Source organism: Pistacia vera, unplaced genomic scaffold (assembly GCF_008641045.1).
Source record: "Pistacia vera cultivar Batoury unplaced genomic scaffold, PisVer_v2 Contig610, whole genome shotgun sequence".
Lineage (NCBI taxonomy): Eukaryota > Viridiplantae > Streptophyta > Magnoliopsida > Sapindales > Anacardiaceae > Pistacia > Pistacia vera.
This window is the reverse complement of record NW_022196458.1, coordinates 192,905-209,080: the sequence shown is the minus strand read 5'-3', so window position 1 is coordinate 209,080 and position 16,176 is coordinate 192,905.

The window sequence follows — 16,176 nt, the reverse complement described above, 5'->3', positions numbered from 1 at the left end:
CTTAGAGGTCTGGCTACGCGATCAAAAAGATCTGACCACATGATTTAAGAGATCTTATGTGCACGATCTGAGAGATTTGATGCACACGATCTAAGAGCTCTGATGTATGCGATCTGAAAGCTCTCACTGCGCGATTTGAGAGATTTGGTCGCACGATGTGAGAGCTTTAATGTTTATGGTCTGAGAGATCTGATTGCACGATCTGAGTGACCTAGCCATGTGGTCTAAGAGCTCTGATGCATGCAATCTGAGCTATCAGACTACGTGATCTGACAGATTTGGCCGCGCAATCTAAGAGCCCTTATGCATAAGATCAGCTCGCTCAAATCACGTGCTCGATCTAAGAGCATTGATGCGTGTGATTTGAGCGAGCTGACCGCACGATCTAAGATATTTGGTCTCGCGATCAGAGAGATCTGACTGCACGATAAAGAGATCTAACCGCACGATTTGAGTGATCTGAGCATTCTGACCGTGCGATCTGAACGATCTGACCACGCGATCTGAGCGATCTGACCACGCAATCTGAGCAATCTTATGCATAATATTTGGGAGATCTAACCATACGATCCGATTGATTTGGCCGAGTGATTTGAAAGCTTTGATGCGCGCCATTTAAGAGATCAGACCACATGATCTAAGAGCTATGATGTGCGCGATATGGGAGATCTGATGTGTGCGATCTGAGAGCTTTGATACGTGCGGTCTGGGCGCTCTGATGTGCTCGATGTGAGAGCTCTAATGTGATCTTAGACATCTAGCCACGCGATATGAGAGATCTGGCTGCTCGATTTAAGAGCATTGATGCACTCTGTTTGAGCGCTCTGACTACACGATCTAAGCTTTGATGTTTACGATATGAGAGATCTGAATACATGATCTATGAGATCTAATTATGCAATCTGGTTGTACAATCTGAGAGGTCTGATGTGTGTGATTTGAGAGTTTTGATGTGCGCAATCTAAGGGTTATGATGCATCCGATCTGAGAGATCTGATCGCACGATCTACGATATATGGCCGCACGATCAGAGAGATTTGACCACATGATCTAAGAGATCTAATCGTGCTATCTGAGAGCTCTTATGCGTATGATCTGAGTGATCTAATTGCGAGATCTGGCTGCGCGATTAAAAAGCTTTGATTCGCGTGATCTGGGAAATGTGGTGTGCACAATCTGAACGACCTGACCGTGTGATCTAAGGGTTCTGGTCGCACAATCTCAAAGCTTTGGTGCGTACAATTTTAGAGATCTGACTACGCGATCTGAGGATCTAATGTGCGCAATCTGAGAGATCTGATGCGTGCGATCTGAGAACTCTGATACGCGTGATCTGAGAGTCCTAACTGTGTGATCTGAAAGGTTTGGATGCTCGATGTGAGAGCTCTGATGCATACAATCTTAGAGATCTGACCGTACAATCTGAGTGATCTAGCAACATGATCTAAGAGCTTTGATGCGCGCGATTTGAGCGGTCTGACTGTGTGATCTAAGAGCTCTTATGCGTAAGATCAAAGAGATCTAACTAGATGATTTGAGAGATCTGATGCGTGTGATCTGAGAGTTCTAATGTGCACGATCTGAGCAAGCTAACCCGCACGTTCTGAGGATCTTATACGTACGATCAGAAAGATCTAACAATACGATCTGAGACCTTTGATCCGCGTGATTTGAGAAATCTGCTGCATGCGATTTAGCGATCTAACAACGTGATCTAAGCGATCTGGTCGTGTGATCTGAGAGCTTTTATGCGTATAATCTGAGAGATTTGATTGCACGATCTTACAGATCTGGCCGTGCGAATTGAAAGCCCTGATGGCGTGATCTGAGAAATGTAATACGCATAATCTGAGTGATTTGACCGTATGATTTGAGATTTTTGGCCGCATGATATACGAGCTCTAATGCATACATTTTGAGAGATTAGACTACACGATCTAAGAGATCTAGGTGGACGATCTAAGAGCTTTAACGCGTACGATCTGAGAGATAGGATACGTGCGATCTAGAGGCTCTGATGAGTGATGTAAGAGCATCGATGCTCATGATCTTAGAGCTTTATGCGCACAGTGAGAGATCTGAATGCACGATCTGAGAGCTCTGATGCTTACAACATAAGAAATCTAACTACACGATCAAGGAGATTTGGCTGCGTGATCTAAGAACTCTGGTGTGCGCGATTTGAGAGATCTGATGTGCGCAATCTAAGAATCTAATGTGCACGATCTAAGAGATCTGGCCATTCAATCTGAGTAATCTAGTTGTGCGACCTAAGAGCTCTTATACGTACGATATGAGAGATCTAACTACACAATCATCCAGTTCTGGCTATGCGATTTGAGAGCTCGAATCTTCGTGATCTGAGAAATGTGATGCGTGCAATCTAATTGATCTGACCACGTGATTTGAGAGTTTTGGTTGCACGATCTGAGAGCTCCAATGTGTACGATCTGAGAGATCAAGGCATACGATCTGAGAGTTCTAATGCATGCGATCTGAAGGATCAGATGCGCACGATCATAGAGCTTGATGCGCACGATCTAAGAGTCTTAATGCACAATTTGAGAGCGTTGATGCGTACCACATAAGAAATCTGACCGTACGATAAAAAAGATCTGGCCATGTGATCTAAGAGTTGTGATGCATTCGACCTAAGAAATCTGATCGTACGATCTGAGAGATCTAGCCGCGTGATCTGAGAGATCTAGCCGCGTGATCTGAGAGCTCTAATAGGCATGATTTGAGAGCTGTGATGCATCCTATATGAGAGATCTGATTGCATGATCTAAGAGATCTTGATGCGCGATCTGAGAGCTCTAATGCATGTGATTTGAGAGATCTGATTGGCGCGATCTGAGAGATTTGGCCGTGTGATCCAACAGATATGGCCGCACGATCTAAGAGCTCTGATGCATACTATCTGAGGATCTGACCGCACGATCAAAGAAACCTAGTTGCACGATCTGAGAGCTCCTATGCCTACGATCTCAAAGCTCAGATGTGTACGATCTCAGAGCTGCATGCGTACAATCTCAGAGATCTTGCGGCGCGATAAGAGTGCTTTGATACGTACGAACTAGAGATCTAATCGCGATATCTAAGAGTTCTAGCCGTGCAATTTGAGATCACTGATGCCCACGATCTAAAAGATATAATGCGTATGATCTAATAGATTTTACTGCATGATTTAAGAGATCTGACTACGCGATTTGAGAGCTTTGATATATGTGATTTGAGAGATCTTGATACGCAATCTGATAGCTCTAATGTGCTTGATTCGAGAGATTTGATAATGCGATCTGAGGGCTCTAATGTGTACGATCTGAGAGCTCTGATTCGTAAGATCTGAGAGCTTTGATTCGTAAGATTTGAGAGCTCTGATTCGTATGATCTGAGAGCTTTGATTTGTATGATCTAAGAAATTTGACCGCGCAATCTAAGAGATCTGATGCCTATGATCTACGAGATCTGACCGCACGATTTGAGAGACAGGTACGCGCGATCTAGAGCTTTGATTCGCACGATCTAAGCGATTTGACCACGCGATCTTAGAAATATGTCACACAATTAAGAGAACTAATACGCGCAATCTGAGCGATTTGCGAGATTTAGCCACGCAATCTGGATCTCCTATGCCCATGATCTAAGTGATTTTACCGCTTGATCTTAGAGCTCCAATGCGTATGATCTTATAGATCTGGTTGCGCGATCTGAGGCATCTGACCACATGATCTAAGAGATTTGGCTGTGTGATCTAAGAGCTCTGATGCGTGCGATCAGATCTATTTGATGGCGTAGTATGACAGATTTGGCCACATGATCTTAGACCTCTTATGCCTACGATCTGAGAGATTTGACTACACAATCCAAGAGCTCTCATGTTAGCGATATGAGAGCTCTGATGCGCGCAATATAAGAGATCTAATAATGTGGTGTGAGTGATCATATGCTTACAATCTAAGACACCCGACCATACAATCTAAGAGATCTAGTGTATGTGATCTGAGAGATTTGATGCGTGCGATCTAAAATCTTTGATGCGCATGATCTGAGCGATCTAACCGCTCGATCTTAGAGATCTTGTTGCACGACTTGAGAGCACTGATGCGTACGATCTCAGAGATCTTATCGCGTGATCTGAGAGTTTTGATGCATACAATCAGAGAGATCTGACTGTATGATTTGGGAGATTGGGTTGTGTGACCTAAGAGCTCTGATGCACGTGATCTGAGAGATCTGAATGTGCACTTCAACAGCTCTAATGTAAGCGATATAAGAGCTCTGATGCGCGCAATCTAAGAGATCTAACTGCACAATCTGAGAGATATGACCGCGCAGTCTGAGTGATCTGATACGTACGATTAGAAAGACCTGATTGCACGATCTAGAAGATCTGATGTCCGTGTTTTGAGAGCTCTAATGCACACAATCTGAGAGGTCCGATGCGTACGATCTGAGCAATCGATCGCACAATCTGAGCAATCGATCGCACAATCTGAGCAATCGATCGCACAATCTTAGAGATCTTCTCGCACGACTTGAGAGCTCTGATGTGTACGATCTAATAGATTTGGTCTCCCGATCTAAGAAATCTCATGCACAAGATTTGAGAGCCTTAATGTGTGCGACAAGAGAGTTCTTAGTACACAATCTGAAAGCTCTGATGCATAAGATATGAGAGCTTTGACTATTCTATCTGATAGAACTGGCAGCGTGATCTAAGAGCTTTGATGCATGCAATTTGAAAAATCTGATACATGCAATCTAAGCTATCTGAACACGCAATCTAAGAGATTTGGTCGTGCGATCTGAAAGATCTGGCTACACGATCTAAGTGCTCTGTTGCGTACGCTCTAAGAGATCTGATCGCACGATCTGAGAGATTTGGCCGTATGATCTGAGAGATTTGGCCGTACAATCTAAGAGATTTGGCTATATGATCTGAGAGCTCTGATACACGCAATATGAGAGGCTTGATGGGTATAATTTGCCAAGTCGGACTACACAATCTGAGAGCTCTTATGCATTCAATCTGAGAGATCTAGTCGCACAATATGAGAGATCTGTCCACATATCTGAGATCTCTCTTGCGTTCGATCTAAGAGATATGACCGCTCGATCTAAGACATCTGATGCGTGCGATCTAGGCGGTCTAATGTGCACGATTTGAGAGGTCTGACTGCACGTTCTTGGAGATTTGGCCGCGCGATCTAAGAGATTTAACTGCATGATGTAAGAGATCTAGCCGCGCGATATGAGCTATATAATTACGCGATCTAAGAGATTTGGCCATGCGATATGAAAGCTTTTATGCGTGCAATCTTAGCGATCTGATGCATGCGGTCTGAGATATCTAGTTGCATTATCTGAAAGCTATGATGAATACGATCCAAGAGATCTGACCGCACAATCTGAGAGTTTTGGTTGCACGATCTAACAGCTTTGATGCGATCTAAAAGATCAGAGCAATTTGGACGCGCTATTTGAGCTAACTGCCCGCACGATATGAGATATCTGGTTGCATGAGCCTTATTGTGTACAATCTTAGAGATCTCACTGCACGATTTGAGTAGTACCACCACGCGATCTAACTGGTTTGACCGTGCAAATGGAGAGACATAAGCATGCGATCTAAGAGCACTAAAGCATACGATATGAGAGATCTGACCACATGATTTGAGAAAACTGGCAGTACGATCTGAGAGCTCTGATGCGCGAGATCTAAAGGATGTAATACGCGCAATCTGAGCTATCTCACTACGCAATCTAGGAGATATAGCCACGCGATTTAAGAGCTTTGATTCATACAATCATAGAGATCTGTTGTCGCGATCTAGGAGATATGACCACATGATTTGAGGGATCTGGCCGCATAATCTGAGAGCTTTAATGTGTGAGATATGAGAGATCTGGCATGTGATATGCGAGATTTGGCCATGAGATCTTAGAGCTCTTACGCGTACGATCTTAGAGATCTGACCACACTTTTTGAGAGATCTGGCTGCGCGATTTGAGAGCTCTGACGTGTGCGATCTGAGAGCTCTAATGCACGCGATCTAAGTGCTCTGATGTGTACGATCTAAGAAATCTGACTGCACGATCTAAGTGATCTGGTCGCATAATCTGAGAGCTCTAGTTGCACGATCTAAGAGCTTTGATAAGCGCGATCTGAGCTATTTGACACGCGAGATGAGAAACCTCTCCACAATATCTTAAAGCACTTATGCACACGCTCTTAGAACTTTGGTGCGTACAATCTAAGAGATCTGACCATGCGATCTAAGAGATCTGGCCGTCTCATTTGAGAGACTAGTTAGTAAATACGGGTACGACAAAAAAACTATACGAGAATTTTACGGGTATAATACGGCGAACGACGAAAAATATGTTTATAAAAATTCGGCCATAGAATTTGGGTACAAGAAAAATACGGTATAGGTATATACGGGTTTAATACGATACGTTGTCAATAATACGTTTTGAAAAATACGGCAATATCAATCTTAGTTTTAACACTTTTATGGACTACCTGGTTAAAATCAATATAACATTTCAAATGCAAAGTATTCAGTTAACCAATAATACAAATACACAATATATAACTGATATTCAAATTACCGTCTCTAGACTCAAACACAATATTTAGCCAAGATTCAACTATAGTGTCAAATCAAACACATATGTCATAACGAAACCAAAATTGAAATTTGAATAAGAGCTCCAAACAAATAAAATACACAAATAATACAACCAAGATTCAAATTATAGTTTTTAAAAAAAACTCACAAAGTACATAAACAACAATAAGTCAATAACAACTCAAAAAAGAGCATCATCCAACCAAGCAATGTCATCATTATCCATTAAGTCATCCATGTAACCCTCAATTGTTTGTGTAGTATTATCATCTTCTTCCATATGAATTTCTTCATATTCATAGTCTGGAAGCTCTCCCAATTTCTCAAGATCTATAGGTTCCAAGTCACGACTCATCGTGGAAGTGAATTTATCCATCATCATCGTGTTCATCCTCACATACACAAGTGTGTCTAGCATTTCATGTGACAACCTATTCCTTTTTTTTGTTTGAGCAGCTTCAAAGGCACTCCAATTTCTCTCACATGATGAAGCGCTACAAGGTTGACTCAGAATTCGAATGGCATACTTCTTGAGCACAGGAAGATCATCCCCATTGTAATCCCACCATATTCTTGCAAATGAAATAAAAAGCTTTCTTGAATATAAAGAGAGAAGCAATGTACAAAAAAGATATTGAAATTTTTTAAAACACTTACGAGGATGACTTGTTTGTAACATCGTTTTTGCCGTTGCAGTAAATAAGGTAGCTGGCCTACTACGATACAACTGAACCTCTCTCATAAATGGATGCTTTTCTTCTATTAGAAGTAGGTTTTCATGAATGAAATTGATGCCATCTTTCATCTCTCTATCCTCTCTAAAATTTTGTGAGAAAAAGTAAGATGGATTGAGAAAGGCAGCTGCAGCATGTATAGGATGAATGATGTTGTTGACTCGACGATTCTCAAAAAATTCCCAAATTCTCCCATATTTGCTTGCCTCACTATTACATCTTTCTTTGATTGCAACTTTTGCCCTCATCATTGCTTCATATAAGTAACCAGCAGTAGATCCATCACCATCAACCAAACGAAGAACTCGAACCAATGGCTCAATAGTTTTTATAACCTCCCTTCCTCTAGCCCAAAAATCACTCTAAACAATTTCAGTATCCCTTTTACCTTATTTGGTCTTACAATAATCAAAACCCCTCAATTCAGATGAAGCTACAAAGAGTCGAAGTTCATTCTCCAAATCCAACACAGATTGAAGCATTAAAAAATTTGAAGCAAATCTTGTGGCACAAGGTTGTCTCAATTGTCTATCTTTGGTGAACTCTTTCATCGCTGCATGAAGAACTGTGTACTGTGTCATGAACATAACTATTATTCTTGCTTAATCTATGGCAACTTTTACCCAATTAACTTCTTCATATATGTCTTTCAAAAGAAGCTGAATTCCATGAGCAACACACCTCATCTTATACATTCAAGGATACAATCCAATGAGCATGTCACTAGCAGATGTGAAATTGCTACCATTATCAGTTATGAATTGCACAACATTTTCTTGTCCAATTGATTCGATCACAAAAACAACAATTTCTTTCAGATAAATCCCAGTTTTTCTTTCTTGAGAAACATTCAATGATTTTATAAACACTGCACCGCCAGGTGAATATGCCACAAGATTAATGAAAGGTCGGTGCCTTACATCAGTCCATATATCATACATTATAGTGCAACCAGATCCAAATGTATCCCAAGAACGCTTCACCATAGCAACATACTCATCAACACCTTTTCTAGATTCTGGAATTAACTTAGTTCAAAGAGTTTAATAAGATGGAAGCTTGTATGCTGCACCATATTCAGCCACTACCTTAACAAATTCTCCAAAAGCACCAGTTTGAACAACATTAAAAGCGATATTGTTTACCATAAAACACTTAGCAAGCATTTTATCAACAAATTCCTTGTCTTTTTTCTTATTCATTTCTAGTAAAGATGCTTGACTTTGACATCTTTGGCTACCCTTAGAAAGTGGTGAAAATGTTGAATATGTTTCCTCCTCATGATCATTAGAGTTTAAAGCAGTAGAAGAACCAGCTAAACTTTTTAATTTTTTTGTTGCTTCCACTTCCAGACATAGCTAAGAATGCTCATGCTTGTGTCTTGTAATATCCCACTTGAGGTATGTATTTAAGATTTGCTGTATTAGTTAAAAGTTTATTGTTTCAACTTTAATTGAGTTTGTATGTTGAGTTGGTTGAATTGTTGCCTTGAAATTGGTTGAGTTTTGGTGAAGTTGGAAATCCAATCTTCGCCGGGGCGAAGAAGGAGCTTCGTCGTGGCGAGGAGGAGGAGTTGCACCACCGGTAGGTTCTGCCCTATTTCGCCGAGGCGACGAAAAATGCTTCGACGCGGCGACGAGCCTAATACAAAATTTCTTGAGTTTTCTAGAGAATTCCTATTTCGCCGAGGCGACGAAAAATGCTTCGACGCGGCGACGAGCCTAATACAAAATTTCTTGAGTTTTCTAGAGAATTCTTCTTTTGGGGCACAATGACCATTCTACCCCTAATTAGTAGGAAAAGTGGGGAGTAAAATGAAAGGAAATTTAGTAGAGATTGTGTTTGGATGGGGGTGTATTGGTAAAGAATCAAAGGATATAGATGGAATTTCCAAGGAAGAGCAAGGGCAAAATGGGAAAGGATGCTTATAATATGAACTAAAAAGGGTTAAGTGTAGAGAAACCCTTTATTTCTTCATTCCACCGCCTCTTCCATTTGCCCATTTTCTCTCAATTTCTCCATCCAATCTTCCAAGATTTCTAAGGGATTTAAGAGGGGTTTTGAGTAGAGATTTCATCTAAAGCATCCTAAGGTAAGGATTCATGCTTTAGATGTGAGTTTTCTTATAATTGTAGTGAAGTCTTATTTGGTTGTTGCTGTCCTTGTGGTTGTTTTGAGTTGTAGAGAAGAGACAAGAGCACAAAGGGAAGGAAAAGTGCTAAAGAAGTCATCTTTACACAAGGTAAGTAAATCCTACCAACTTGAGTTTTAAACAAGCTTTTTGTGTAGAGATGTATGCATGATCAGCATGTAGTATGATTTATGAGGAAATTGAGTTGAGATGAGTAGCTATTTTTGTAGTTGTTGGATAGATTCCATATGTGAGAAGTGTTTTAATGTGTACTGAGAATGGAATTTGAGATGAAGTTTGAGAGATGTTGTGTGAAGCTTTTTGGGAGTGCTTTTCTTAACAGGGATTATGAGTATGTGAGAGAGTTTTTCCCCATTTTGGATGGCTAGAGAATGAAGTTTAGTAGTAATTTTAGTAGAGTGTTTATATGCACATAAGTTGTTTGAGGAAATGCCTAAGTGAAATCTGCCTTGTCACTGCCGTAACTTTCTAAGTGATATTTGGGTATATTACGGTTTGAACTGGGCTGAGATCAAAACATAGAAGTTGTAGCCCTATTTCCAGGCTTTGAAACGAAACCAGAACCGTAGCAATCAGAGGTGTATAACGAAAGTTATGGTTGTTTTAGTGTGACCTGTGCAGAATGACGGTTTTGAGGAAATCTTGTAGTTGGCATTTCATTAGTGCATTAGGGAGTATGAGCTAGCTCTACACCTTTGTTTATACACTTGAGAAGTAGCTGGAGATTTAGTAGAGAATTTGAGTATAAGCTACTTTAAGAGTTAAGAGAAAGAGAATAGAGTAGGTTGTGCGATGGGGAACCCGTGAGTAATGGGTAGAGTATTCCCGCATGTAAGCCGCATTGAGAGAGCGGCATGAGTATCAGATAGAGAAGTGGTGTAGCCCGTCAGAGTGCATGCGGATGAGGGCTATACCCGAGTACCCGAGAGAGAAATTATAGACTCACATGGCCAAGGGTTCCGAATCCATGCATAACCGAGTCCGATTGGCTAGAATGAGTAGAGGTCACGTAGAGTGGGAGCGAGTCCCGGCCGTTCCCCCGGTAAGATGGGGTCGTGATTTATGAAAGAGTTATGAGAAAAAGTTCTAAGGGAAAGAGAAAGAGAAAAATAGAGAAGCACCCAAAGAGAAATTGAATGAGGAGTTGTAAGGAAAGAATTAGAGAGAGAGTTACGGGGATAGCATGAGTAGAGGATTTACTTACTGAGCATTATTTTAGTGCTCACCCCGTTGTTTTCTTATGTTTTGCAGGACCTAGGTGAGGACACTGTCGGATGGATGTCGGCGTTCGAGAAGGAGTGGTTACACTGTCCCTTATGTTTTTGATGACTTTTGTATACGTTATATATTTTGTGTAAAAATGTACATGTTTGTAAAGAGTATGTATATATGTTTAATAAAAGAAAAATTTGGGCCCAATTTCTTTATGTTATTTTATATGTATTTCATTATAAGTTTTTGAGGAGTAGTGGCTATTACATGTCTCATGATTGACTTTACTACAAATCTCAACATCATGGCCAGTAATTCCCGACAAGTGTGCTTTAATTCTGTAAGCCCTACCACCAAAATACTTTTTGACAAAATTTACATTTCCATTTATTCCTTTGGAGCTCCTCAACATGCTCCTAAATTTTATCTTTTTTTCGTACCATATTGGTTTGAGTCTGTATTTACAAGAACATGAAAGAGAACATCATCAAATACAAAAGGAAAAAAGATTGACAAAAATTAATATTAAGTAGTAGCTTCTTTTCACATTTAATTTCTTCTTTTTAATCATCACTTTTTCTTACATTCATTTAAAAGCAAAACTAGGCAATCAAATACAAATACAATCAAATACAAGTATGTTATTTCAAATAATGGAAATGAGAATGACTTTATTCTTTTCCTCATTCTTTCCACAGCTGCATGGAGGTATATTTAGAAACATTAAGACTATTACATGTTTCTCCTTTGCTGTTTATATACCATATCTTCTTCTATTTTATTGTCTTGGGGCCATTGATTTGGTGTCTCTTGGTTTTGGAAAAGAGTTACAACCTGCTCTTACGTACATATAAGTCTTTAACATTAAAGTTTAATCAATATAGCAAGCAAAGGGTAAGTTTAATTTTCTTCAAAATGTTGAGTTAAGTTGTGAATTTTGACCGTGTAAATTAATATGTTTCTAATATATATCCACTGTGTTATATGTTTATAATATACATCATGTGATTAATGAAGATTATACTCTTAATATCTAATTATGTTTAGTATCGCCTATCATGAAATAGGGAAAATTCAAATTAGGAAAGGATATTCAAATACTTGCAATGTAAATTATAATAAGATTTTGGGTGTAAAGCTGATCATAAAATTAAAATTACATTGAGTGGGTGTGTGTTTAAGTTGACATGAGTGTGAAGTGGGTTGTGAATTGGGGGCATGTTAAACTTTTGTATGGAACTGGATAATCACATATCTGAGAATGCAACATTTAAGGAAGATTATAATAGGTTGATGCTTTAAAGATCCATGGAGATTGATGCAATAAGGCTCAAACAACTACTGTGTATTAAGTCGATAATTGGTTGATAATGCTTTTCTTATCAACAAACTAAGACAATCAAAATTACTTATTAGTAAGCAATATGCATGGCTTTAGAGAAATTGTTCTCTAGCTAATCAAATCTTGGCAGATCTAGATCCACCAAAATGAATATATATGATTCATCAAATTTTGAAGCACTAAAGCTCTAATACATGCATACAACCAAATAGCATCTGAGGCGTGGAGTAAAAGGGGCTATTGAAGTGGATTGAAAAATAGTAGCTACTAGTCAAACTGTAGGAGGTGATACAAATAACACCTCAACAAAGCTGACTCATATTCATAACTGTAATCAATACAAATGCAGAATGGGGTTTACAGAAATCAGGATACGGTCATTAAATTTAAAAAAAATTATGTATGTTGTAAGACCTGAATTAGCAGTGCGGCTAGTCCCACCCAATGCTTTAACTTAAATTTTTGGGTAGAAAATTTTGTTCAAACCCAAGTACCCAACTGCTTACAAGTAGTAAACAACCAAATATAGAAACTTAACAATCTTAAGAGCATTACCAACAAACGTAAAGACCACAGTAACAAATACAAATATAACTCTCACAAGCATTTCATCAAACATGTTTCAAACAAATCCATCAATCCACCAACCCCTCCTGCTACTACTACTCACACCAACACAAACACAAACACAAACAATCAACCAACGAGATTCAAAGAGAAGAGAACAAGTGTCAAGTGTGTCCATTGAAGTCTCGAACTTGAAGTTGAAGCTTTGAAGATAAGAACAAGAGATGAGACCCAAGAGATGAAGAAAAGTTGAAAATGTGAAGAACTGAGGAAGAAAAGCTGAAGAAGAACTGAGGAAGAAGAAGAACCAAAGAACTGGAGAAAAACCGAAGAAGAGAAAGATTTTGCTTTAATTTTGAGTCAAAACCCACTAAAACGACGTCGTTTTGGGGTGAGCTTATTTGTTTTTTTTTTTTTTTCAATAATTCGTGAATAATTCGCGAATAATACGGGTATCCATATTATACATGTATAATTCGGTAGATTTTATAAAATACGAAAAAATGCCTTTTTACTAACTAGGTTTGAGAGCACTGATGCACGTTCTATCTGAGCAATCTAACCGCACGATTTGAGAGATTTGATGCATACGACCTGAAAGCTCTGATGCACGTGATCTGAGATCTCTGATGTCTACAATCAGAGAAATCTGACCGCACGATCTAAAAGCTTCAATGTGTATGATTTGATAAATTTGATACACGATCTGAGAATTTTGGCCACACGATCTAAGAGCTCTAATGCGAGCATTCTGACCGCACGATCTTACAAATCATGCTACGATTTGAGAGCTCTAATGCGTACTATCTAAGGAATCTAACTAGGCGATCTAAAAGATCTAGCTGCATGATCTAAGAGTTTTGATACTCGCGATCTAAGCGATCTTACCGCATGAACTTAGAGATCTTGCTGTAATTTGAGAGCTTTGATGCATACGATCTAAGAGATCTAATCACATAATTGAGTTATCTAGCCGTCCAATCTGTGAGCTTTGATGCGAGTGATCTGAGAGCTCTAATATGTGTGATCTAAGAGATCTGAGAGCTGTTATGCATACAATCTGAGAAAACTAGTCGCGAGATCTTAGAGATCTTGCCTCGATCTAAGAGCTCTGATACGTACGATGTGAGAGATTTGGCTGCTCGATCTGAGAGCTTTGAAGCGTACTATCTGAGAGATCTAAACACCCGATCTGAGAGATTTGGCCACAAGATATGAGAGCCTTGATCAGCGCGACATGAGCTATCTGACCGCGTGATCTAAGAGACCTAATGCATATGATCTAACAGATTTAACCGCAAATTTGAATGATCTGGCCCTACGATCTTAGAGTTCTTATGCGCGCGATCTAAGAGCAGTTATGCATACTATCGAAGAGATCTAATCGCACAATATCTAACCACACGATCTGATAGATCTAGCCGTGCGATTTGAAAGGTATGATGCGCCTAATCTGAGAAATGTTATCTCACAATTTGAGTGATCTGATCTTATGATCTGAGAGTTCTGGTCACACAATCTGAGAGTTCTAATGCGTAGATCTAAGAGATCAGACCTCACAATCTGAGAGATCTGGTCACACCATCTAAAAGCTCTAATGCGCACTATTTGAGAGATCGAATGCATGCGATCTGAGAGCTTTAACACGCGTGGTCAAAGAGCTCTGATGCGCGTGATGTGGGGGCTTAAATGCGCACGATTTGAGAGATCTAACCACGTGATATGAGAGATTTGGGCACGCAATTTGATAGCTTTGATACGTACAATCTAAGAGAACTGACCGCGAGATCTAAGAGGTTTGGCTACCCGATTTGAGAACACTAATGCACTCTATCTGAGTGAACTGACCGCACGATATGAGAAGTGTGATGCGTACGATCTGAGAGCTTTGATGCGTGTGATTTTAGAGATTTGAAGGCGCGATCTAAGAGATCTGAACGCATGATCTGAGCATCTGGCCATGCGATCTGAGAGCTTAATGCATATGATCTAAGAAATTTGAAAGCGCGATCAAAGAGATCTGGCTGCGTGATCTAAGAGCTCTAGTGAGTAAGATTTGAGAGATTTGACTACACAATCTGAAAGATCTGATTCGTGCAACCTGAGAGATCTAGCTGCATGATGTTAGAGCTTTGATGCGCTCGATCTGATTGATCTGACTATGAGATTTGAGAGATCTGGCTACACGAGTTGATAGTTGGGATGCATACAATCTGAGAGTTCTGGTCACACAATCTCAAAGCTTTGACGCATACGATCTAGGAGATCTGACCGAAGGATCTGACAGATCAGGCCGCACGATCTGAGAGCTTTGATGCGTGCGATCTGAGAGATCGGATGCATGCGATATGGGAGCTCTAATGCGTGCAGTCTTAGAGCTCTTATGCATACGATTTGAGAGCTCGAATACTGATAATCCGTGGATTATACAGTTTTAATTTGAATTTTTATTCAGATTTCAGGTACTTTCTGGTGCATTTTGACCTGAAGTGTTGCTTAATTCTTTTCATTTTGTGTTTCAGGTTAGAATGGGCATTTTTGAGCAAATGAGGACAAAATTGGTTATTTGTGACTCAGAAGTTAGCGGATTTCAGAAGTTAAGTGAGTTTTGAAGCAGAATAAAGCACGATGAGGCTTGTTCCAAAGGAAAAGCACTGAGAATCGAAGAATCAAGCGAAGATGCAAGCAGAGTGGCAGTTCTGTAATTTCAGAACTTTTCAAGAAGCTTCGCCGTGGCGAAGACTTGTCCTTCGCCGGGACGAAGTATGCCAGACACGAACAAAATCTGCTTCTTTCTTCGCTGCGGCGACAGTCGTAAATCCAGTTTTGTAAAACGCACAGTTTTACTTTGTGTGGGTTTTTCTGAGAAATTTGGGGCGAGGTATAAAAGGGACATTTAACCTTTTTGCCAAAGGTCTTCCAGGAAGTAGGGTTAGCCACTTTTTCATTGTTTTTGCTTAAGCTTGGAGAGATTTTAGCGATTAGAAGGGGGAAGATTGGATTTTTAATTGAAGGATTCATCATTTGGGGAGATTTCTTGTCCTCTCTCTTATTTTCCATTATGTTGAACTTGGCTGTTTTCGTTTTTCGTATTTGTAGTGTTAATTTAGGCATGAACTAACCCATTTTGGATTAGGGTTTTGATTGTAATTCGGATTTTTAATGGGTTAAATTATTGATCATGTTATGTTCATATGATTATGCTTTGATTGTGTGTTTGCTCTGAGTTTTAATGTTTTTTGTGATGAACATGATGAGATTGAGAAATAAATCATGTTAAGCTTCTTGGGTAATCACCATTATAGTATTGGATGATAGAGATAGATTCAAGAATTAATGAAATCATTGTAGGACTCTTATGCTTAATGAGTTTGGAATTGCTAAGTTTCATTTTGTTGGGTGCGGAAAGTTAAAAAGGAAGAATAGGAAACATAGACTGAGAAGGTATGTTTAACACCTTAGTGAGTTCGGTTTACAACCAATGCATATGAATGTGAATGTAGTGTAATTTTTAGGTTTAACCCATAAAAT